General features: G+C 43.3%; 1 protein-coding gene and 1 non-coding gene across 2 annotated transcripts in view; one reads left to right on the top strand and one right to left on the bottom strand.

The window, feature by feature from the left end:
• Nucleotides 1–222: 222 nt before the first annotated feature.
• Nucleotides 223–379, bottom strand: LOC136859075 (U1 spliceosomal RNA). Its single transcript, XR_010858832.1, has one exon. It is a non-coding gene; the product is annotated as a U1 spliceosomal RNA (small nuclear RNA).
• Nucleotides 380–12101: 11722 nt separating this feature from the next.
• Nucleotides 12102–26060, top strand: part of LOC136872434 (noggin) — a 141048-nt gene continuing 127089 nt past the window's right edge. The window contains exon 1 of the mRNA XM_067146253.2: nt 12102–12380. The gene's annotated coding sequence lies outside the window, so the exon portion shown is untranslated. The remainder of the gene's footprint in view (nt 12381–26060) is intronic.

Raw genomic sequence — 26060 nt, 5'->3', positions numbered from 1 at the left:
CAGTAGTGCGGAAATTAACGCTAAAGCTGCGCTCATCTCGTTCAACTGTGCCCACTTCCCCGTAAAGCCAGTGCCCAACGAAACTCGCGCATACAGTGATATGAATATGCAAGCATTCAGTAAGAGTAGACCGATCAGCTGCACAGGAAGAGCAGGGGAGTTGGCGACATACTGGGAGTTTGAACTGGAAATCTACTTATACAAAGCCCCTGCTTCCTGAGCTGTGTGTATGGGAAGCACGCGGCACCAAAAATTACGCGCCCGAGATACCCACATTTGGGGTATTCGCAGGGGTCAAGCCAAGCTAAGTGCAATGCAAGGGCCTCACCCTGGGGGAACCGCCTTGTTGATCACGGTAACCCGTACGCCAGGTATAATTAATTCACGGTATCCCCTTCCCTGTCGTCACAGGTGACTATAAGACGAACAACAGACGACTCTCTTCTCCGAAGTGTGCGTTGGTGACCACAGGAGGTGCAGGTGGTAGTGGTTATTGTTTTAAAAGGAAGTACAACTGGACAACTATCCTCTATTAACACTGATCAGAGAGAGAAAATGGAAGGGATCCGACAGTTCAAAAATGAACATATCGACCAAAGAAAGACAGAAAAGAACAAGAGTTCACCGAGGGAAAAAATTCAATGGTGTATGGCTTTTTGAACCGGGAGTGTCTGGTGACACGTTCGGTTCGCCAGATGCAGGTCTTTTGATTCGACGTCCGCAGGCAAGCTGAGCGTCGTGGTGGGGATGGAATGATCATGAAGACAATACATACACCCGCCCCCGTGAAAGTAGAATTAAACAATTATGGTAAAAATTCCCGACCCTGCCGGTAATGGAACTCGGGACCCCTGTGACCAAAGGTAAGCACGCTAACCACTTAGTCATGGAGCCGGACTTGCTGAGGGAGATCGGATAGAATAGATGAAAGTGAGGAACCTGGCATAAGTAAGTAGAAGCAATGCCAGGATTCAGCAAAAGGCCCCATGGTAGCCAAACCACGCTTTCAAGTTAAGAGCCCCCAGAGCCCATTTACTCGCCTCTAATGACAGGCAGGGGATACCATGGGTGTTATTCTACCAGACCCACCCCACAGGGGGAGGTCACCACAGGGTCCAAAGCTGAGTCTGACATTGTTTCCACTTACTTGTGCCAGGCTCCTCACTTCCATCTATCCTATAAACCTCCCTTGGTCAACTCTCGTTCTTTTACTACCCCTCCCCCTGTGGGTTGGGGACGGTAGAATAACATCCACGGTAACACCTGTTTGTCGTAAGAGGCAACTAAAAGGACCTCAAGGTCTCTCCACCTGGGAGCATCCCGATCGAGTGGCTGCGGGGTTTGGGTCACGTAGCTCTGGGCTTGCATCCGGGAAATAGTGGGTTCGAACCCCATTGTCGGCAGTGGGGGAGCAATAGCGGTTCTGGATACAAGCGTCAGCATTTGTTTCTGGTGCGTAGCACCCGAGGTCATTGACCCTGGCCAAGGTCATTGGCCCCATGACATCATGACCACGTGACCGTGATGTCACGACCACGTGCTCTTGTTTTTAAAACAAAGCCACGTGCTTGGCCACGTGCTTATTGACAGCTGTCAATGTGACAGCTGTCATCTTGACGGATCCTAACCTCACGTTTATGGACAACAGAGCATTGCTAACCTCACTGCAGCCATCTTGACAGCGCTAAACCTCACTGTTGCTACCTTATGCATGTAAGGGCGCGGAACTTAAATTCCACGTGCTTTCTTGACAGCTGTCATCTCGACGGACCCTAATTTCACTTTTATAGACAACAGAGCATCGCTAACCTCACTGCTGCTATCTTGACGGGGCTAAACCTCATTGCTGCCACCTTAAGCACGTGGTGGCGTGGAATTTAAAATCCACGTGCTTTTGACTGCTTTCAAACGGGCCCTGACCTCACTTTTAAGGACAAACGCTAACCTCACTGTTGCCATCTTGAAGGGGTATAAACCTCATTGCTGCCACATTACGCACGTAGTGGCACGGAATTTAAAATCCACGTGCGTTTTGACAGATGTCATCTTGACAGACCCTAACCTTACTTTCATGGACAACAGAGCATCGCTAACCTCAGTGCTGCCATCTTAACAGGGCGAAACCTCATTGATGCCAACTTATACATGTAGGGGCGCGGAATTTAAAATCCACGTGCTTTTGACAACTGTCAGGTCCTAACATGTGGGCATGGATTTAAAAAATGTAAACGCGGCTAACCTCAGTGCTGCCATCTTAACAGACCCTATCCTCACTGCTGCCATCTAGGAGCGCGGAATTTAAAATCCACGTGCTTTTTGACAGCTGACAAGTCTTAAACAGGTGCACTTATTTTGCCACGGAGTTTAAACAAGTGAACATGGCTAACGTTAGTACTGGCATCTTGACAGACCCTAACCTCACTGTTACCACCTTATGCATATAGGGGCGCGGAATTTGAAATCCACATGCTTTTTTGACAGCTGACAGGATGACAGCTGCCATATTTAACCACGTGGGCGCGGAATTTAAAAGAGTGAACTTACTGCTACCATCTTAACAGCGCCAAATCTCACTGCTACCATCTGAACCATGTAGTGAGCGCGGAATTTAATTTTACCTTGAAGGGACAGCCACGCTGCGGAAATTTTTGAATCATCCTAAAGCTATGAGGCCTAACTACAGGCAAGCTGCCTTTCTCGACAGGTTCTTTCCTGACATAGTTTTCATGCAAGCTGCCCTTCTCGACATGACCCTTCCCGACAGAGTTTTAAAGCAAGCTGCCGTTCTCGACAAGACCCTTACCCGACGTAGCTTTATGCAAGCTGCCCTGTTTGACATGTTCCTTCCCGACATAGTTTTAAAGTAAGCTGCCCTTCTCGACATGGTCCCTTCCCGACACTATTTTGGAGAGAGAATTAAGCAAGCTGCCTTGACGACATAGTTCCTCCCCGACAATTTGGCAAGAGGGTAAAAGGGCACCAACTCCTTATCCGTTTGGCAAAAGGGCAAAAGGGCTCCTCCTCCTGGCAAAAGGGCTCCTCCTCATCATTTTGGCAAAAGGGCAAAAGGGCTCCTCCACTTCAACCGTATGGCAAAAGGGCAACTCCTCCTCCTGAGGTTAGCACAATCCCTCTTTCTACGGACAGATGCCTTCCTGCGCTATTAGAATTGAACGTCACATCACAAAAATGTGCAAATATACTTATTACACTGATGTAGCGTTGTCCTCTTTTCCTCGTCGCATAAGTTTTTATCCTTTTCGATTGCGGAGGGAGCGGTAGGAGGAGGATGCGGTAAGGAGAAGGTAAAACTTTTTCGATTGCAATCAGCAAGCAAAAATATAGAATTGTATGTAGGATAAGAAAATACTGTATGTCACCATCCTACAAGACAAAACAGGTTCAATCCAGTTACAGAATGCAATTAGCAAAAATATAGAATTGACAAGCTAATGCTGTATATCTTCATCTGACATGACAAAACGTGTTGACTATTAGTGTTCAGAACAGAAAACATTTTAACCCAAACATACAGTAGTTACCATGCTATATGTCTCAATTCGACAAGACAAAACAGGTTCGATCCTGTTACAATGAGCAAAAATTCCGAATTGATTGTAGAATAAGACAAAACATTTTGACTATTAGTGTTCAGGACAAAACACTTTTAACGTAAACACAATAGTTACTCTGCTGTGTGTCTCCATTCGGCAAGAGCAGTTCAATCCTGTTACAATTAACACACACTAGAATTGATTGTAGAACAAGCTAATGCTGCATGTCTTCATCCGACAAGACACAACATGTTGACTATTAGTGTTCAGAATAGAAAAACGTATAGCGCAAAACATAACAGAATAAAAACATTATGAGATTCAAACTCTGTTCCCTTTCTCTAATGCGTGCATTATGCGATTTAAACACTAATCTCTCTGTTGATACATGATAAGAAACGCACTTCTCACATGGAATTGATTGTAGAACGTGCAAATGTTGTATGTCTCCATCCGACGTACAGCTGTACTTCCTCTTAAATCAATACCACTGTGCAGATAAAATTATTTTACTAGTTAGCAGGGGATACCATGAAAAAACTTTGTCCTACATCATATTGTGTTAAGGAGATGGATTTTGCGGGATTCGAACACTGACACATGAAACAGAGAAAATCGGTATAGATAGATTTCGATCTCTGATTTAGTTACCGTAACAAAATTAAAAATCATACTACTGTGCAGATAAAATGATTTTACTACTTAGCAGGGGATACCAATGAAAAATCTTTATCGTACATCATATTGTGTTAAGGGGAAAAGTCATGGATTCAAACCCTGTTCTAACACCATAGTTAGAATAAAAAACATGAGATTCAAACTTTGTTCACAAGGGAGAGAAATAGAAGTGTGATTCCTCTTTAATCAATAATCACAACCACCATGCAGATAAGATGTGTTGTGAGAGGGATCGGAAATGTATAATGTTCACTTACCTTGTTTCTAGGGACGGCTGCTCAGGCAACGCCCTTTTTAGTCGACACATACAACAGCTGTTTAAAACACTGAATTTTTGATTGTAACATTTTAATCTTATAGAATTGAAAACTAGAGACATTTCATTGTCTACTCTCACGTTGAAATTACCTAGTGAAAAACAGGAAACCACGTAAATCTACTGACGACATAGGTTCTTCCCCGTCTCTCTTACCTTACCTGACAGTGGTGGTCGAACCCACTATTTCCCGATTGTATGCTGATAGCTACGTTTTGACTGGTGAAAAAATGTGAAACCATATTCAGGACTGCTGACAGCGGTGTTCAAACCCACTATTTCCCGAATGCATGCTGTTAGCTACGTCACCCAAACCGCGCAGCCAGCGATCGTGATCTTTTAACGATCTGAGCTGGTAGCACAAGGAAGATGGATATATCCGCCATCTTGCGCAATCGCCCCTAGGCTGTCAAGGTGATGGGCTAGCCTACTCTCATCAGAGGGCTCGGCAGCACAAGGAAGATGGATATATCCGCCATCTTGCGCAATCGCCCCTAGGCCGTCAAGGTGATGGGCTAGCCTACTCTCAACGGTCTTAGCCCGGTAGCATAAGGGCTGTACCTTAATACAAGGCCACGGCCGCTTTCAGCCCACTCCTAGACCTTGCCTATCCCATCGTCGCCATAAGACCTACCTACCTGTGTCGGTGCGACGTACAGCAAATAGTCAAAGCATTGAAGCGAAAATCTCAGTCCGACAAATGGATTTTTACAAGCCTCTAACTGACAATGCCAATCCATCCGATTTGCCTATCAAGGCAGATAATAATGACTGTGCATGTTAACTAATGGAATTCTCCAGAATTGTGTGTGTAGAAGATAACTTACGTTTTAATGTTTATACAGTTCCAACAAAACGGACCCAAAAAACTGGGAGTGCTTATTTTGTGAAACACTATTTCAGAGCATCTTTTATTGCAGATATAATAATTTGTTGTAATCCATATTTTAATTTCAAGCATTCAAATAAATTCAGAGCTCTGCTAGAAACTTGACTTTCCTCGCCATCTGAGGTGCAAAGTCAGCAAAATTCACATATGAGAAGCAAAAGCAGCAATCACCTAATTAAAAGCTCTATTATCTTGTCTCACAGTTGTTTTATAATAAAAATATTATGTACAGTTGCTTTTCTGATGTCAGTTCACGTACCCAAATAATTATTGATCGATTTTCGTTCCATGAACACCTCTAAAAGTTTTTTGCTTCTACTGTAAAAGTTTTCAAAGTGGAGATTGCTGACTTTGCTTCTAGGCACCTCAATATTTCGTGAATTTGTGGCACTGTTACAAATCTATTTTTCTTACTAGAAATTCTGATGAATTTATCATCATTGTTATTTGTCTTTTATAGGAGGTTATCCTGGTCACGATCTCTCCTTATTGCTACCTGTTGCCGTCTGGCGGTGAAGGGTTTATTGCACTCCCCCTATAGATGCGCTGCATTGTTTCGTAATTTGGCAAATTGATACACCTGCTTGTCTGAGTGCTACAATTGCAGCACGTTTATCTATGAATATGTCCACTCTTTGAGCCCTAATGGACTCTGTCAACTGTCACTAAGAAACTGAAAATGAAATGGTGTATGGTTTTTAGTGCCGGGAGTGTCCGAACACATGTTCGGCGCCTCATGTGCTGATCTTTAGATTTGACTCCCGTAGGTGACCTGCACGTCGTGATGAGGATTAAATGATGGTGAAGTCACACATACGCAAAGCCCCCGTGCCAGCGGAATTAATCAATGATGAATAAATCTCCTGACCCTGCCAGGAATGGGACACGGGACCCCTGCGACCAAAGACCAGCACGCGAACAATGTACCTTACAATGGTTCAAGTACACTACTGTCATCACAACACTAAAGGGAACAACAGAGGTGCATCGAATGATCTTTCAGTCGTCAACTAGATAAACAAACATACCAGTTCAGGTGTCTATTGTTTATGTATACAACATTCTTTGGAGTAATATTGCACCTAGATGAAAACAAATACACACATTTGATATGTTTACAAGTGTTGTATTAGTCCTCTGCTTACTCAAGCGTAACCATGGTGTTATATCGTATCTACAGGGAATTATTAGGAGTATTGAAATTAATGAGCGGTAAGGTATAATTTAGCTAATTTTCCCCTGCGTGATTCATTTTGAGTAAATATTCATTTATAGGAAGGGGTCCGACTCCATGGCTGAATGGTCAGCGTTGAGGCCTTCCGTTCAGAGGGTCCCTGGTTCGATTCCCAGCTGGGTCGGGGATTTTAATCGCATCTGAACAATTATTCTGGCTCAGGGACTGGGTGTTTGTGTTTGTCCCAACTGTTTCCTCTTCATATTCATACAACATACTACACTACCAACCACCACAGAAAACACGCAATAGTGATTACATCCCTCCATATAGGGTTGGCGTCAGGAAGGTAATCTGGCTGTAAAACAGGGCCAGATCACCATTTGCAACACAGTTCGTACCCGCGACCCGACAAGTATGGGAAAAGGCGGTAGAAAAAGAAGAAGATTCATTTGCAGTAAAGGGGAAAATTGAGAGAAATAAAGCAATGATTCCTGGAGGCCCGGGTTCGATTCCCGTCTCTGCTACGAAATTTGAAAATTGGTACGAGGGCTGGAACGGGGTCCACTCAGCCTCAGGAAGTCAAATGAGTAGAGGTGGATCCTGGAAGTGGTTTTCCGTGCTTTCCCACCTCTCCTCCAGGCAAATGCCGGGTTGTACCTAACTTAAGGCCGCGGCCGCTTCTTTCCCTCTTCCTTGTCTCTCCTTTCCAATCTTCCCGTCCCTCATATGGCCCCTGTTCAGCATAGCAGGTGAGGCCGCCTGGGCGAGGTACTGGCCGTCCACGCCAGTTGTATCCCGCGATCCAGTGTCTCACACACCAGGACACTGCCCTTGAGGCGGTAGAGGTGGGATCCCTCGCTGAGTCCGAGGGAAGAACGAAAGGGTAAACAGATTAAGAAAGAAATTAATGAATCCACCTAATTGATACTATTTATTTGCCTTTCGCAAATTAAAAACTGTAGTACATATTTTAAAACGAGGTCCAGTGACATAAGAAGACAACAACTCAACACATTCCCAGAATATCTGAGACTGACGTTAGCAGAAGGACTACTTAATATTTAAAAACTGCATTGTCAGTCAGCAATAAGAAATTTCTAACTGCTAACATTTTAAAACCATAATTTGATAGTTTCATCTATTCCACTTTCCATAACACCTTCATTTAGTCTGATATATGTTAATTATTTTTAAGGTTTTTAAATGTCTTTTAGGGTAGCCTTCGTGGCTTAGGCGGCAGCGCGTCGGCGTCTCACCGCTGGGTTCCGTCGTTCAAATCCCGGTCACTCCATCTGAGATTTGTGCTGGACTAAGCGAAGGCGGGATAGGTTTTTCTCCGGGTACTCCGGTTTTCCCTGTCATCTTTCATTCCAGCAATACTCTCCACTATCATTTCATTTCATCTGTCAGTCATTAATCATTGCCCCAGAGGAGTGAGACAGGCCTCGGCAGCCGGCACAATTCCTATCCTCGCCGCTAGATAGGGTCTTCATCCATTCCATCTCTGACCCGGTCACTGACGGCGGATTTTTAAGACATGGTTTTTAACCTATTACTGTTTACTTCAATATTTTCATTATTAATACATATATCGCAAATGGGAAATTTCCCGGTGGCAATGGTCAGTTATAGTAGTGTAATAATAAAGTAAAGTTAACATAACTGCCCAACAACAACAAACAAACAACAAGAGTACAACAAACAATTCCATTGAAGGAAGATAATACAAGAAATACTACTAGTTTAACTTTCTAAATCCAACATCATTTTCATTAAATATCTTTTAGGATTAAGAAGAGATTAATATGTCCTTATTGCTTGTAAATAGTACAACTCAACAAGACGTAGCTGATGAAATGAAATGTCGTATGGCTTTTAGTGCCGGGATGTCCCAGGACGGGTTCGGCTCGCCAGGTGCAGGTCTTTCTATTTGACACCCGTAGGTGACCTGCGCGTCGTGATGAGGATGAAATGATGATGAATACAACACATACACCCAGCCCCCGTGCCATTGGAATTAACCAATTAAGGTTAAAATCCCCGACCCGGCCGGGAATCGAACCCGGGACCCCCTGAACCGAAGGCCAGTACGCTGACCGTTCAGCCAACGAGTCGCACGACGTAGCTGATGATGTCTAGTCACTAGACTTGAGATGGCAAACCTTTTTCCCACCGAGCGAGTTGGCCGTGCGGTTAGGGGCGCGCAGCTATGCGCTTGCATCCGGGAGGTAGTGAGTTCAAACCCCACTGTCGGCAGTCCTGAAGATGGTTTTCCGTGGTTTCCCATTTTCACACCATTCCTAGGCCTTTCCTATCCCATCGTCGATGCGACGTAAAGCAAATAGAGAAATAAACTTTTTCCGACTAGTGTGCCAAGTAAGGTCGTGTCTGTTATTTTCTATTGTCAAATGATCCATCGGCTATTTTCCTTTAAATATCATCATGTAACCCCCACCCTTGACTTCGTTTAGGCATTAAATTGCATTACATATAAATCCATTCGACTGAATGTTATACCTATGGTTTTATTTTTCAGACATCACATTTTAAGAACAAAATATATTTTTGCATTAGCCTAATGAAAATGAAAATCTGCTGCCTGTTTGCAGTCACTCTACCGGGTCAGGAGTGGAATTAATGAAGCCCCATCTAACGGGGAGGATAGAAATTCTGCCGGCTGCCGAAGCCTGTCGCACTCCTCTGGGGCAATAATTAATGACTGACAGATGAAATGAAATGATATTGGAGAGTGTTGCTGGAATGAGAGATGATAGGGAAAACCGGAGTACCCGGAGAAAAACCTGTCCCGTCTCTGCTTTGTCCAGCTCAAATCTTACATGGAGTGATCGGGATTTGAACCACGAGGCTCAGTGGTGAGAAGTGAACGCGCTGCCGCCTAAGCCATGGAGTATCCGGTTTAACCGAATAACATTTGTAAAATATAAATATGTATATGGTCATAGAATTAATTGTAACATACGTCTCCGAAAATCGTCAAAAGTAGTTAGTAGTACGTAACAACACTAACAAGTACATACGTCTTTATTAAAACGTAATCTATATATATTGAACCCTTGGGAGGTCCATAAAGGATACCTACCTTCCTTACCTATCAGCAATTAGCATGAGATCTGTCTCTTGGGTCGTTAACGGGTTCTTCGTCACTTGCTGAGGTAAAAGGCGGGTTTCAGTATTTCTAATCTATCTACTTAAATGAAAGATCAACTCTAGAAAATTTGTGGTTTATTTAACAATCATCATCATCATCATCATCATCATCATCATCATCTGTTTACCCTCCAGGTTCGGTTTTTCCCTCGGACTTAGCGAGGGATACCACCTCTACCGTTTCAAGGCCAGTGTCCTGGAGCTTCAGACTCTTGGTCGGGGGATACAACTGGGAAGTATGACCAGTACTTCGCCCAGGCGGCCTCACCTGCTATGCTGAACAGGGGCCTTGTGGAGGGATGGGAAGATTGGAAGGGATAGGCAAGGAAGAAGGAAGGAAGCGGCCGTGGCCTTAAGTTAGGTACCATCCCGGCATTCGCCTGGAGGAGAAGTGGGAAACCACGGAAAACCACTTCCAGGATGGCTGAGATGGGAATCGAACCCACCTCTACTCAGTTGACCTCCCGAGGCTGAGTGGACCCCTTTCCAGCCCTCATACCACTTTTCAAATTTCGTGGCAGAGCCGGGAATCGAACCCGGGCCTCCGGGGGTGGCAGCTAATCTCACTAACCACTACACCACAGAGGCGGACTTGTTTAACAATCAATGAGGAAAATTCAGAAATCAACATTGTAATTCGAACTCAATTTGTCCAGTCAACGCAACACTAATTACAACGCAGAGGAGAGGTATACTGGTTTGAGAAGCTTTGACTTAACTGCCTGATGGGCATCCTTGCTAGAAACCATTGTCACACATTAAGAGTGAAGAAAAGAAAGTCTGGACGCGCGGCTATGAGCTTGCATCCGGGAGATAGTGGGTTCGAACCACACTGTCGGCAGCCCTGAAGATCGTTTTTCCGTGGTTCCCGATTTCATACCAGGCAAATGCTGGGCTGTACCTTAATTAAGGCCGTGGCCGTTTCCTTCCTACTCCTAGCCCTTTCCTACACCATCGTCGCCATAAGACCTTTCTGTGTCGGTGCGACGTAAAGCAAATAAAAAAAAGTTAAACAAGTAGTATTTCTTGTCATATTTACCTTCCATGGAATTGCTTGTTGTACTCTTGTTGTTTTTGTAGGGTAATTAACTTCACGTCATTATCACTTGTAATGCTAAGCGTCCGACTCTGTGGTGTAGTGGTTAGTGTGATTAGCTGCCACCCCCGTAGGCCTGGGTTCGATTCCCGGCTCTGCCACGAAATTTTAAAAAAAGTGGTACGAGAGCTGGAACGGGGTTCACTCAGCCTCGGGAGGTCAAATGAGTAGAGGTGGGTTCGATTCCCACCTCAGCCATTCTGGAAGTGGTTTTCCGTGGTTTCCCACTTCTCCTCCAGGCGAATGCCGTGATGGTACCTAACTTAAAGCCACGGCCGCTTCCTTGCCTCTTCTTGTCTATCCCTTCTGATCTTCCCATCCCCTCGCGAGGCCCCTGTTGAGCAGAGCAGGTGAGGCCACCTGGGCGAGGTACTGGCCATCCTCCCCAGTTGTATCCCCTCCAGGACACTGCCCTTGAGGTGGTAGAGCTGGGATCCCTCGCTGAGTCCGAGGGAAAAACCGACCCTGGAAGGTAAACAGATAAAGGAGAAGAAGAAGAAGTAATGTTAAGCTAGAGTAAGCTCAACCTATAGTATTGTAAGTCATAGTGTTAAGCACTGTACATACTTAAGTTGTGTGTGAATTTGTATATGATGATGCTGGATTTAGAATGTTAAACTAGTATTTCTTGTAATATTTTGTTTGTTTTATTTGTTTGTTTGTTTGTTTGTTTGTTTGTTTGTTGTTGTTGTTGTTGTTGTTGTTGTTGTTGGGTAGTTATGTTAACTTTACTTTATTATTAGACTACTATAAGTGACCATTGCCACCTGGATATTTCCCATTTGCGATGTTTTTATTAATAATAAACAATTAAAGTAAACAGTAATAGGTTAAAAACCATGGCTTAAATTCCGCCGTCCTAAGCAGCTGAATAGTCTGCATAGGCCCAAATTCTCCCTTGCGTACTCTTATTCTGTTTCGAACGAAACTTTGTAACGGGATTGTCGAATTTCTGATTTGTATTCTGTGATGTGAAGTACATTCAAGAGGAGTTGTGGAGTTTGAATGCGTGCTCTGTTATTGCCGGCACTCAGACTATTTCCAGAGCTCATGTGTCCATCCTTATCGACCAGGCCTGTCCGTCTGGACGAGGAAATGCATCTCACGTTCATAGCTGATGATGCAATACTGGGGCGTCGTGAACTTCCATACCGGAGCCACTATTGTTGTTTTAAAAGAGCTGTAAGATTGGTATCGTCCTGTATCTTATCTTGGGGAACCCACTGATATGGACCACGCGAGCAGACATAGTTGTTTACACCTCCAGAGCCTTGCGAGACTAGGAAGGAAGGTGTGGTTCGAACTCATTCATTAGTCTGAGGCTGCGTCACGTCCACGAACGGAGCCGAGCAAGGCCGAGGTGCGGCGAGCTGTGGAGAGAAGTGCCCTGCTCGCTAGAGTCTGTCAGTACAGCTTGGAACTTGAAGATCGTCTGTGTTACGCCCACCGTGTTGGCAGCAGGGATGTGGTGGGACTGACATACGAACATCCACACTGACAAGGTAAGACCGTACTTCCTTGTGGGGAGTCCAACCTTTATTTTCTGTGATTTTCATACCGCAACAATGTGTATTCATGAGAACGCATTACCTGTGGGAAGCGGAAGTGTGTGTGTGCTACAAGCGCATGCTGAGAGAGTGTGTTTACTGCGTTGCTGTCAGCAAGCCTGCGCCAGGAATGCGGCGCCGTCGAGCTGTGGCGCCAACACTCTGCTGCTGTGTGTGTGAAGCTCACTCAAATCTTAACTGGCGAGCCTTGACCATCAATAAACAGCCGCGGCCTGACTCATCGCACTAGGCCGTGCTTTATGGCCAGACAAATGTCAAAGCTGTTACTCGAATTGACTGCCTAGATACGGAAAGCAGCCTGAGAAACTTTGATTACACAATTGGAGGGTTGGTACACAATGATTCCCACTGTCATAGGACTGTTGTCTAGTTTTAAACAACTTGTACCAACCAGATGACCTTTTTTAAAACTTATTTCTAAGCCTTGTTGTCAGGGGATGTTTTCTCCGTATGTGTACACTGTTTCTATTTTTCATTCATTTTTCGTGGGAGATGATGAGGGTAGTGAAGCGCCTTTGTTGTTGCTCTCCATTCATTTGGTGGGTGGTCGCTGTCCAAGGCCGGCTGCCATGAATGGAGCTCGCTTCACGACAGAGTGTAGGGGGCCGCGTCCAGGTGCCCACTGCTCTTTCTGTGCCGGCATGCAGCCCACGGCGCCACTTGTTGACTGATGAGAATTTTGCCTCACGAGCTTGGTAGGGAAACTGAGCCCCGACATGTGACAGGAAAAACAGTAGTTGTAGGTTGTGGTGATTGTTGTTTTGAGAGGAGCTGCTTTACGTCGCACCAACACAGACAGGTCTTATGTCGACGATGGGAGAGAAAAGGGCTAGGAGTGGGAGGGAAGCGGCCGTGGCCTTAATTAAGGTTCAGCCCCAGCAGTTGCCTGTCCGACTCGTTGGCTGAATGGTCAGCGTACTGGCCTTCGGGTCAGAGGTTCCCGGGTTCGATTCCCGGCCGGGTCGGGGATTTTAACCTTAATAAGTTCATTCCAGTGTCTCGGGGGTTGGGCATATGTGGCGTATTCAGCATTAGAAATCATCCTAGGTAGAGCCCTCATCTTCACAGACATGCAGGTCGCCTAATAAGTCGTCTACGAGAAAAAGACGTGCACCAGGCCTCTCCGGAGGCCATAAGCCATTATTATTATTATTATTATTATTATTATTATTATTATTATTATTATTATTATTATTATTATTATTATTATTATTATTATTATAGCAGTTGCCCTTATCAAAATGGGAAACTACAGAAAACCATCTTCAGAGCTGGTGACAGTAGGATTCGAACCCACTATCTCCCGAATGCAAGCTCACAGGTGCGCGCCCCTAACCGCACGACCAGCTCGCTTGTTGGAGGAAGTCAACTGGGCAACGATCCTCTATTAACACTAATCAGAGGCAAACCCCGACACTTCGAAAAATGAAGGTATCGAGCAAAGGAAGGCAGGGCCGCGAAGAGCGAAGGACTTCCTAGGCATCGATACCTAGTACTGTCGGGGACGGAAAAGAACAAGAGTTGACCAAGGAAGGTCAGATAGCATAGATGAAAGGGAGGAGCCTGGCACAAGTAAGTGCAAGCAAATCCAAGGGCCCCGGGGTCGCCAAACGACGCTCCCAAGACGAGAGTACCTGGGGCCCCTTTTAGTTGCCTTTTACGACAGGCAGGGGTTACCGTGGGTGTTATTCTACTGCCCCCACCGTCAGGGGGGAATGTTTATATAATAATGTAACCGTATATGAAAAACCTACAAAAAAAGTTGATGCATAGGTATAATAATTAAAAAATGACAAATGGGCTACACTTGTACTCCGCTTGGTATTCGGAAGGTTAAACCAGAATATCGATTAAATCTATTCTTTGATGGGCTTGTTGGCGATGTCTCCGCAAAAGACCTCTACATTGTTGTGAGATGGACAGCAGACAATGGTAAACGGTGTGAAAAGTCAGGTTGTACGGTTCACCAAGAGGGAAAAGTCTTTCAGTTTTTTTGTTTTTTCGTCGCACCGACACAGATAGGTCTTATGGCGACGATGGGATAGGAAAGGCCTAGGAGTTGGAAAGAGGTGGCCGTGGCCTTAATTAAGGTACAGCCCCAGCATTTGCCTGGTATGAAAATGGGAAACCACAGAAAACCATCTTCAGGGCTGCCGACAGTGGGATTCAAACCCACTATCTCCCGGGTGCAAGTTCACAGCCGCGCGCCTCTAATCGCACGGCCAACGTGCCCGGTCCTTTCAGTTTTAATTACCTACTGTTTTCGTGGGTGAAAGTAGGCCTACCACACTGTGATTACTGCAAGTACTTAGGTGTTAGTATAGGGAATTACCTTCATTGGGGCTATCTCATTAACGAGGTGTCCGACTCCATAGCTGAATGGTTAGCGTGCTGGCCTTTGGTCCAGACAGTCCCGGGTTCGACTCCCGGCCGGGTCGGGGATTTTAACCTTCATTGGTTAATTCCATTGCCTGAGGAGCTGGGTGTTTGTGCTGTCCCCAACTCCAGCAACTCGCAAAAAACACAAAACACTATCCTCCACCACAATAACACGCAGTTATCTACACATGACAGATGCCGGCCACCCTAATCGGAGGGTCTGCCTTACAAGGGCTGCACTCGGTTAGAATAATAATAATAATAATAATAATAATAAGGGTAAGTAGGGGTTGTAGTAAGGATGTAAGGTCGGGCTGAGTGGCTCAGACGGTTGAGGCGCTGGCCTTCTGACCACAACTTGGCAGGTGCGATCCTTGCTCAGTCCGATGGTATTTGAAGGTGCTCAAATAAGTCAGCTTCTTGTAGTAGATCTACTGGCACGTGTAAGAACTCCTGCGGGACTAAATTCCGGCACCTCGCGTCGCGGAAAACCATAAAAGAGTAGTTAGTGGGACGTACAGCGACTAACATTGTTCTTAAAAAAGGATATGAGGATGTCTCTGGTACGATCCCAGTTAGAGGATGGTTTCAATGTATCGGACCCACTCCAGAATCACCTAATTCGAGAACTGGAAAAAAATCCAAAGATTTGTCCTGGATAATTTTCGACAAAAGGGTAGTGTTACGGTACGAAAGAAAGTTGTAAACTTTGTGCTACCGGGCGAGTTGGCCGTGCGCATAGAGGCGCGCGGCTGTGAGCTTGCATCCGGGAGATAGTGGGTTCGAATCCCACTGTCGGCAGCCCTGAAGATGGTTTTCCGTGGTTTCCCATTTTCACACCAGGCAAATGCTGGGGCTGTACCTTAACCAAGGCCACGACCGCTTCCTTCCAACTCCTAGGCCTTTCCTATCCCATCGTCGCCATAAGACCTATCTGTGTCGGTGCGACGTAAAGCCCCTAGCAAAAAAAAAAAAAAAAAAAAACTTTGGGCTGGGAAGACTTGGGAGCTGTTCGTCTAAGCGGTATGTTCCGAGCTGTCAGTAGAGAGATGTCGTAGAACGAGATTAGCAGACGAATAAGTTTGAGTTGGTGTTTTTAAAAGGAGGAAAGATCGCAATATGAAATAAAGTTGGAATTTAAAGGGACAAATTTGAGCAAATTTTCGTTTTATAGGAAGTGGAGTAAGGGATTGGAATAACTTACCACGGGAGATGTTCAATAAATATCCAAATTCTTTGCAGTTATTTACGAAAAAGAGACTAGGTAAACAACAGATAGCGAGGAATCTGCCACCTGACGGCTGCCCAAAATGCAGATCAACGGTCATTAATTGATTGATTGTTTGCTTGATTGCTTGATTGATTGATTGATTGATTGATTGATTGATTGATTGATTCCTTGCTGCTTGCTTGCTTGATTGATTGATTGATTGATTGATTGATTGATTGATTGATTGATTGATTGACCCATCACTGACGTATAAGTCATTTTTTAAGTCAGGTCCAGCGTCTAAGTGCTCTATTGGTGTGGCGGACTCTGGTGGTCTGGAACGCTTAATTTCCTGGAGAATAAGTGTTGTTTGGGTCATAGCCCGTAAACAGGTTTGGTGCAGTTTCCATGCCACCCTACCCTGTGCTAATCTTTTTACTTCTACGTAACTGATACATCCTACATCTGCTATAATCTGCTTGTCATATTCATACCCTGGTCCACCGCCTACACTTGCCTTAGAAACTAGCTGAACAAGTCCCGGGTGTCTTAAGATGTGTCCTATCATTCTAGCTCTTCTTGTGATCCAGTTTCGCCAAATATTGTTCTCTGTCGCCAATTCGATTCATTACCTCTGAAGGTGATCGGGATCAGAGACCGAAAACGAAAAATTATCTACAATCTGTATAAAAATCACTCTGCAGTGATAAGAATCGAGGGCTTTGAGAAATAAGCAGCAATCCAGAAAATAATGAGGCAAGGTTGCAATTTGTCCCCCGCCCCATCACCACCTCCTTTTCAGTGTTTACATAAAACACGCGGTAAAGGAAATCAAAGAGGAATTTGGGAAGGGAATCACAATCCAAGGACAGGAAATTCAAACTCTGAGAGTTGCTGATGATATTGTTATTTTTTCTCAGACTGTAGAAGATCTAGAGAAGTTGCTGAATGGTATGGACGAAGTCTTGGGTAAGGAGTACAAGATGAAAATAAATAAGTCCAAAACAAAAGTAATGGAGTGCAGTCGAACGGAGTCAGGTGATGCAGGAAATATTAGATTAGGATACTAAGTATTAAAGGAAGTAGATGAATATTGTTACTTGGGTAGTAAAATAACTAACGATGGCAGAAGTAAGGAGGACATAACATGCAGATTAGCACAAGCAAAGAAGGCCTTTCTTAAGAAAAGAAATTTGCTCACTTCGAACATTGATATAGAAATTAGAAAGACGTTTTTGAAGACTTTCGTCTGGAGTTGGGCATTTTATGGAAGCTCAGAAAGAAACAGAATAGAAGCCTTTGAAATATGGTGTTGCAGCAGAATGCTCATGGTGAGATGGATAGATCGAATCACGATTAAGAGATATTAACTCGAAATGACGAGAGGAGATCGATTTGACTAAATTTGACGAGAAGAAGAGATAGAATGATAAGACACATCTTAAGACACCCAGGAATTGTGCAGATGGTTTCCGAGGGAAGTGTAGACGGTAGGAACGGTAGGGGTAGACCAAGGTATGAATATGACAAACAGATTAGAGCAGATGCAGGATGCAGCAGTTACGTAGAAATGAAAAGATTAGCACAGGATAGAGTGGTGTTGAGCGCTGCATCAAACCAGTCTATGGACTGATGACTCAAGCAGCAACAACCTCTTCGTTCTTGATTCGATCTAGCCATCTCATCTTCAGCATTCTTCTGTAAGTGGTGGTGGTGGTGGTGATTGTTGTTTTAAGAGGAAGTACAACTCGGTAACCATCCTCTTAACATTAATCAGAGGGAAAAATTGGAAGGGATTGGGCATGGAAGTGAAAGACTAACTAGACCTCGCAACCTATTACCATCGGGATCGGAAAAGAACAAGAGTTGACCAAGTGAGGTCGGATAGGATAGTGAGGGGTTTACGAATGGCGGTACGCGAGAGCTTTTAAAATAATATTTTAAGAAATGTGAAGGAAATCTACAAAATATATCTCATTGCTCTTTCGAAAAATGGATTCATTTTATACCCTTTATAGACCCAATCTGAACTAATTCATTCTTTAACATTATTTCCTGTTTCTAAATATTCACTTGGTCTGAATAGATTATTTCGATATCAAAAATTAAAATACGAACTTTGGGGGTGGAATGAGCCCTCACAAATGCCAGTGCCAGCGAATTGACACATTGTCCTTGCTGTCTACAATTAGCGGCAGAGAAAGGCCAGGAAACTACAGATTTTTCAGATATCAGTTCACTCATTCAAGAGATCATTGAAGAATTCAACACACGATTCCAGGAAATTGTATTTCTGAAAAGCAGTACACAGCTTTACGTGAGTTCTCTTGGTTCTACGATCGAGGAGCGAGAACCACATCTACAACCTGGTCTGTGCGATCTACAAGCCAATACGTTCCTGCAGACCAGACAAGAAAAGGGAACACATTCTTTTTAAATTTCTATGCAGCGAAAAATACCTACCCAAAGTTAAGTCAATTTGGACTAAAAATACCTCAATGTTTGGGAGCACGTACATATGTGAAAGTGTTTTCTCTTGTATGAAATTCATTAAACATCAATACAGAAGTGGACTTTCAGATTTTTTCTTGCTGTATCTTTTGAGATTAGCAACAACAGAGCTGGAGGTGGACTTTCGTTCATTGATAGTTTCAGCTAATGGACCACACTACTCCCACTAAATTGTCCTTCTTTTTCTTTGGACTACACTTTTCATTTCATTATGTCTTTAGGTTTTTTTTCCTTTTTTGTCATTTGTCAAATATTAATTCAAATGAACTGATATTGTTCGGTACTCTTCTACAAAATTCAATTGCCCTGGGTATAAGTGTTTATTTTGAATTTAATTGAATCAGTCCTTTAAGAAAGGGTCCAACTCATTGGCTGAATGGTCAGCGTTGGGGCCTTTTGTTCAGAGGGTCTCGGGTTCGATTCCCGGCCGGGTCGAGAATTTTAATCGTCTCTGATTAATTCTTCTAGCCCGGGGACTGGGTGTTTGTCCCAACACTTTCCTCTTCATTTTCAGACAACACACCACAGTTCCAGTCACCACAGAAACACGCAATAGTGATTATATGTAACTACCAGGAGGAACAAAAAACTGATTTAAGCCAATCTTGCTATTTATGTTAAATGTATGTATTTTGACCGTTGGTGTTGATGGTTGTGGCTAGCTTATTTGATAAAATATGAAGTAAAGAGGAAGGAATTTATAGAAATTAGCAGACAAAAAAATGGATATGTGCCCTTTCTATAATGATCGATGAATAAAAATCAGTTTTGCAGCAAAAACACACTGTTTACTCAGATAATTTAGACACACTGAGCCGTTGTTCGTTCTACAATAATAATAATAATTTGAACGATAACAGTCAATCAAATTCAACACTCAGACACTACTGATCTGCATTTAGGGCAGTCGCCCAGGTGGCATATTCCCTATCTGTTGTTTTCCTAGCATTTTCTTAAATGATTGCAATGTAATAGGAAATTTATGGAACATCTTTCCTGGTAAGTTATTCCAATCCCTAACTCCCCTTCCTATAAACGAATATTTACACCCAATTTGTCCTTTTAAATTCCAGCTTTATCTTCATATTGTGATCTTTCCTACTTTTAAAGACACCACTCAAACTTATTCGCCTGCTGATGTCATTCCACGCTATCTCTCCACTGACAGCTCGGAACATACCACTTAGTCGAGCAGCTCGTTCCCTTTCTCCCAAGTCTTCCTAGTCAAACTTTGCAACATTTGTGTAACGCTACTCCTTTGTCAGAAGTCACCCAGAACAAATCGAGCTGCTTTTCTTTGGATTTTTTTCCAGCTCTTGAATCAAGCAATCCTGGTGAGGATTCCATACACTGTAACCATTCTGTAGTTGGGGTCTTACCAGAGACTTACATGGGCTCTCCTGTACATCCTTACTATAACCCCTAAATACCCTCATTACCATGTGCAGATATCTGTACCCTTTATTTACAATTCCATTTATATGATTACCCCAATGCAGATCTTTCCTTATATTAACATCTAGGTACTTACAATGATCCTCAAAAGGAATTTTCACCCCATCAACGCAGTAATTAAAACAGAGAGGACTTTTCGTATTTGTGAAACTCACAACCTGACTTTTAACCCCGGTTATCATCTACCATTGCCTGCTGTCCGTCTGCCAACATCATCTTCAGTCACACGAACAGTTCGTTGAAAACGTCTTTGTATTCCCCTGAATGTACACTTCTAGACGCTTTAGGTCATTCATCTTGTTCCCGTCGATATGAATTGATTTTTCGTTGACTAGTTCGTTGGGAAGCTGGACGTTGTTGTCTAGTCTCAAATGGAAGGTGTGTTCAACATGGGTGCTAACTAACTGTTTTGTCCGTAAGGTTCCTGGATCTTTGGCAGGGTAAGGGAAGTGCACGAATGATGCTGGCTGGAAACGAATTTTCTCATTGGTAGGCATATCCTTTCCTCGAGATACATCCGACTCGGAGTGACAGTTGGGCTCCGAGGTGTAGACTCGGTGTGAGACTCAGTGTGTTGGGGTTCGGTTGCTGGGCTGAGGGCGACAGAGGTGTTGGCTGTTGCTAGTGTCTCACCGAGGTCTGAACGAGGAGCTGTTGTTGTGGTGCCGGAGTGTGTGGACTGGAGACGACATAATGGAAGAATATACTGTGTCTTCGTATATTTCTGCGTGAGTCAGCGAGGGAAGCCGCTGTCGCAAGTGTGAAGTTAAATGGACCTGCGTTAATGTTCGCTGTTGTGAGTATCGTCTTGTCGTTGTTTAGTTGTTCACCACATGTGACTTTGTGAATTACTGGACTGTCTGCGGAATCGAACCAACGAACAGTCATCGCGTGTTGTGTAGCCAGTGGCACTGTGTTCAAATCCAGCTGTCTACACACACCTGCTATATGAGTTGACTGGACTTGGCAAAGTGAAAGTAAGGATTAAGTGTCCCCAGTCCCAAGCGGGCTGGACCTCCTGCTGCGCATTAAGGAAGAGCAATTTGTAAACAGACAGTAATTAGTAAGTGTGGCCATTCACAGCTGGTTAGGATAGTGTGTGTTTATATATGTGAGTGTGTGTTTATTAGGCCATCCTGAAATAAATTAGAGTAATGAAACAGATGGAGTTTTATTCGTAACAATATCAGCATGTTGCCGGTTCGATAATTGTCGTTCCATTTGCGAAAAAGTGCACCAGGACTAGAAGAACGTTAAACTGCAATAAAACAAAAATCAACAATTTGGACATGTGCCCTTTCTTAAATGACTGTTTCAATTGTAATTTATACTATTGTAAAATAACAATTCAAATTATCAAACCTTCATTTCAGTTTAACTGTGCATTATAATTCAAACTGGTACCTCTGTTCTATTTGAAGAATTGTACGAAAATCGGTCTGTTATTAAAGCGCTGCCCGCGATCATGCAGCCCTTAGAAATTGGAAACCCTTGGCACAAGTAAGTGGAAGCAATGCGACGACTCAGCTAAGGGTCTCGTGGTCGCCAACCCACGCTCCCATGTTAAGAGCCACTGGGACCCCTTCTTTTAGTCACTCCTACGACAGGCAGGTTTTACTGTGTGTGTTATTCTACCACCGCCACCTACAAAGGGTATTTTTCTGTAACACCACATTTCAAAAGGTTTTCTTCTCTTTTTTTCTCAGCTAGTTATCGTCCATGTTTCATTTCCGTTAGAGCTGCCAAAAGAACAATCACTATAACTCATTCCATGTTAAGAAAACAGCATTGCTCTTATGACAAGAGGGTTGCCATATCGAACGGCTCTTCTTAACACCACAACAGGAAAACGGCGGCACATAAATTTGTGAAATTCAGTATTTAAGTTCAGTGCAAAAAGCGGAAAAAACTAAGCTACACATTATTTTTATGAACTAAACGGGACGGGGGGTTTACTGGGGCTGTTTTTGGTTTGTACAGAATCAGAGGTAAACTATGGCTCATCAAAAACGTCAGCATTGAAGTGTAAGGCACACTGAGGGAGAAAATAGACAAATAATTTGTATGGGTTCGAGGGGTGAGGGATGCATTTAGTTGCATTTAATTTCTCCAGGCAATAAAGGGTAGAAAACCGACGCAACAAATAAATACTGAAGATGACTCTACAAAAGATCACAGTATTAATGTTAAGGAAATAAATCACACACGTAGGCTTATCGCATAACTCTCACTCAACCCAAAATAATTACGCACTGATTTAAAGCCCAAAAACACACACGCAACAAATAAATACTGTAGATGACTTCACTACAGAAGTTCACAGTGTGAGGGACTACACGATGCTTGAACTAGAGCAACACAGAAGAAAGAAAATGAAGGAGGGCAACAAAGCTATGGCTGTTCCCGCCATTTTGCTTCCTCCCTACAAATATATTTATGAAAAAGAAAATGTTATGTAGTTATTTTAATAACTCAGGGCAAAAATGCCTCATCCTTTTTATCTTTCATAATACACTACAAAGTTCAGTATAATATCCCTTAATCACGAGGAATTATGGGTGTCTCAGAACAGGTGTGTAGGTCTATAAGAGCAGTATTGTTTCCTTACGTGGAATGAGCCATAGACTTTTTTCATGCAGAAATCTGAATTTTAAGAGCATCAGGCCTAACCATTTTCCAATTATTTTGGTTTTTCTTACTGGCTAAAACGTTACCAAATTTTGAAAAGCTTAATAATAGGAAAATCACAATTAGTTTAAACTGAATATCTGAGCCATATCCATACCAAACTTCAGCTCTGTTGGTCCTGCAATTTTGGCAGGACTGCCCGAGAAAGGACAATGTACGCTACTACGCGACTTTTTACAAATTTTGTGAATAATATACTTTCAGGATTTTTTATAAAGCACACGCAGCAGTTCCCTCTGAGAATATTTGTGCAAAATTTAATGATATTTTGCCCAGCGGTTTGGACGTGCAAGTAATGCCGTTTCAGAAGGCAGGACAGACTGACGTCGCTTCATTTTTATATATAGTTTTTAAAATGTATTTATTTATTCATTTTTCTACTTGACCTGAAGTGGGTTTGCGTAAGGGCACTTATTAATCATAGATTTGTGTTTGTGGTTAATAATGTCTAGTCTATCTATTAACCATACCTAACTACTTGTGATCGGAAGTTGAATACCTACAAATTACCTAAAAGAAGACCTGTAAAAAAGACTAAAAATATTCAGAAAAAAAGGAGCTAAAACTGGCAAAAGGAACGTGCAAATGCGATACAAATTCATTCACAATTTTATTTTTTATTACATATTTAATGAAGGAATAAACCTCCTTGGCTCAGGTGGCAGCGCGCCGGCCTCTCATCGCTAGCTTCCGTGGTTCAAATCCCGGTCACTCCATGTGAGATTTGTGCTGGACAAAGCGGAAGCGGGACAGGTCTTTCTCTGGGTACTCCAGTTTTCCCTGCCATATCTCATTCCAACAACACTCTCCAATATATTTCATTTCATCTGTCAGTCATTAATCATTGCCCGAAAGGAGTGCGACAGTCCTCGGCAGCCGGCACAATTCCTATCATCGCTGCTAGATGGAAGCTTCATTCATTCCATTCCTGATCCGGTCGAATGACTGCAAACAGGCTGTGGATTTTTAAATTCTTTATATAAGCCGATGAAAACAAATTTATTATTCCATCCAAAAAAGTGCAGGAGCGTGTGTATGCTGCAACTCATGTAAGTGCGGGCACCGTGAAGTCCGTGAAGAAATAGTTGCTACAGGTCCAGGCAGGAACATTGCCGTCGTTCAATACACCCCGCAAGAATAAAGAAAAAAAGCGTCCGTGCACTGGATTAGGTGATTTTGACATGTCCGTTGTTCGAACGACAATCAATGAATTTTATATAACTGAGAAAGAAATTCCGACTGTGAAATCTGTGTTGGCAAAACTCAAAAAAAAAAAAAAAAATGTATACAGTACAAGGCCCAAAGCAGTAGTTTGCGACAAATTATTAAAGAACTTAGATTTTTGTGGAAAAGGGTAGAAACTAACTGGTGTTTGCTAATTGAGCGAGATGATATTCGCAGTGCTCGAATCATATTTGTGTGCTCTGTTACTAGGTATCGTCAGGAGGGTCGCCCTATAGTTTACAGCGATGAAACCTACATTAACAGCTCCTACACAACACCAAAGGCTTGGTGTGACACTACATCTCCTACAGAGTGTCTTAAATCGCCGATATCGAAGCGACAGCGCCTTATTATTGTTCATGCAGGCCATGAGCTAGGTTTTATTCCGAATGACCTCTTGATATTTAATTCAAATCAGACATCCGGCGATTACCATCGAGAAATGAATGATACGAATGACATGATATGGGTGAAAGAAGTGTTTTTGCCAAACTTGCCTCCAAAATCTGTTCTTGTGATAGACAATGCACCCTATCACAACGTTCAGTATGATAAATGCCCTACTTCTAATACTCACAAATAGGACATGGAGAACTGCCACAACCTTACGGTATGTTCAAGACTGAACTTTATGAACTTATAAAGACCAATAAGCCGCGAACAAAGAGCTATATTCTCTACCGTCTTTTACATGGATACGGGCACACTGTACTTCGCTTTCCGGCTTATCATCCAGATTTGAACAGCATCGAAAACATCTGGAGTGATGTGAAACAATGGGTGGCACAGCGAAACACAACCTTCAAGCTGGATGATATTAGCAATCTTGTATCCTTGAGAACATTGTGGCGGCAATTTATTCTAGTTCCAAACACTCCGGAACTTGGAGACTTTAGATGCTACTCCTCAGTTTCGGAACGGGATGTTATTTTTCTCCTCCAGATGTTTAAAGTTCAGTTCGCAGTGCCTCTTCTTTTCAGCATCAACCTCTTCTGCTTGTATATTTCCTCCTTTAAATCTCGCAGCTGAATCGATAACGAAGCCGATCGTCCTTCCTTCGATTATCATGAAGTCAACGCCTTCAGACGAAATGCAGGGTGCTTCTTTTTTTATTATTTATTTGTACTTCCTACAATGATAGGCTGCTTAAATCTGACCTTACACTTGAATACTGAATGTATGTGTAACCATGAAGAGTTTTCTGGAGTTAATCCTTCTCGTATGCAGTACTGTAGAGGTGATTTCTAACATTTGGGCGGAGCCTTTAATGGCCAAGACGGCTAAATCACAGTACAGATTCTTACGAATGCTCACACTTTTGAAGAACTCAACTAAGAATTTTGATATGGTTCCTCTTGCTCCTACAACCCTTATACAGGAGATGTTATATGATTCTTTGAAGTAGCTGATAGTTGGTTCATAGATGGCTCACTTCTCTGCTGGCTGACTTTAGTCGACCTCACATCTAATGGTGGGGTCCAGAATATATGCAAAGTCTGTTTCTCGGTCAGTTGCGATTATATTTATTCTCCGGTTGCTTCCACCGTCAGAAATACATGGCACATCTTCATGTGTTTCGTAACCTTTCTGGGAGAATGCTGCTGCAATTCTAGATCATATCCTGTTGTACCTAACATTCCTAAGCAAGACCCGCCGTGGACATGAACCAAGAACATGAGCTATGATTTCATGCTCACTGCAGTGTCTGCAGTAGACTCCATCCCGGCTACGTTCAGGGAGGGCCCGTACAGGAACCACGTTGTATTGTATTTTCAGCGTGTCTTTCCACTCTCATCTGGAGATCAATGGGTTAGCTGGTGTGTATTCCTGATAGAGGATGGCTCCCATACCGTGAGTTCAGACCAATTCGACTTTTTTGAGACAACTACGAACACAACTCCGGAACCTGTTTCTCATGAGAAACCAAGAACACGGGCAAGTGTCATTCTCCTTGCAGTGACGGCGATGAGTTTCTTCGCTTCTACCAGGAATACTGCGGGCTGTGATGACGTTACGATTCATCTTTATTGCAGTAGTCCATTTAGATGGTGTAAGACCTTTATTGGTGGAAGTCCACGTGTTTAATTCTGAGAACTGCGATGTAACTTTTTCCAGATCTCATAGTGCATTAATTATTATTCTTGTTT

This window comes from Anabrus simplex, chromosome 1 (assembly GCF_040414725.1).
Source record: "Anabrus simplex isolate iqAnaSimp1 chromosome 1, ASM4041472v1, whole genome shotgun sequence".
In the NCBI taxonomy this organism is placed as follows: Eukaryota; Metazoa; Arthropoda; class Insecta; order Orthoptera; family Tettigoniidae; genus Anabrus; species Anabrus simplex.
Note: the sequence above shows the minus strand (reverse complement) of the source record. Positions and strands in the feature narration are given on the sequence as shown.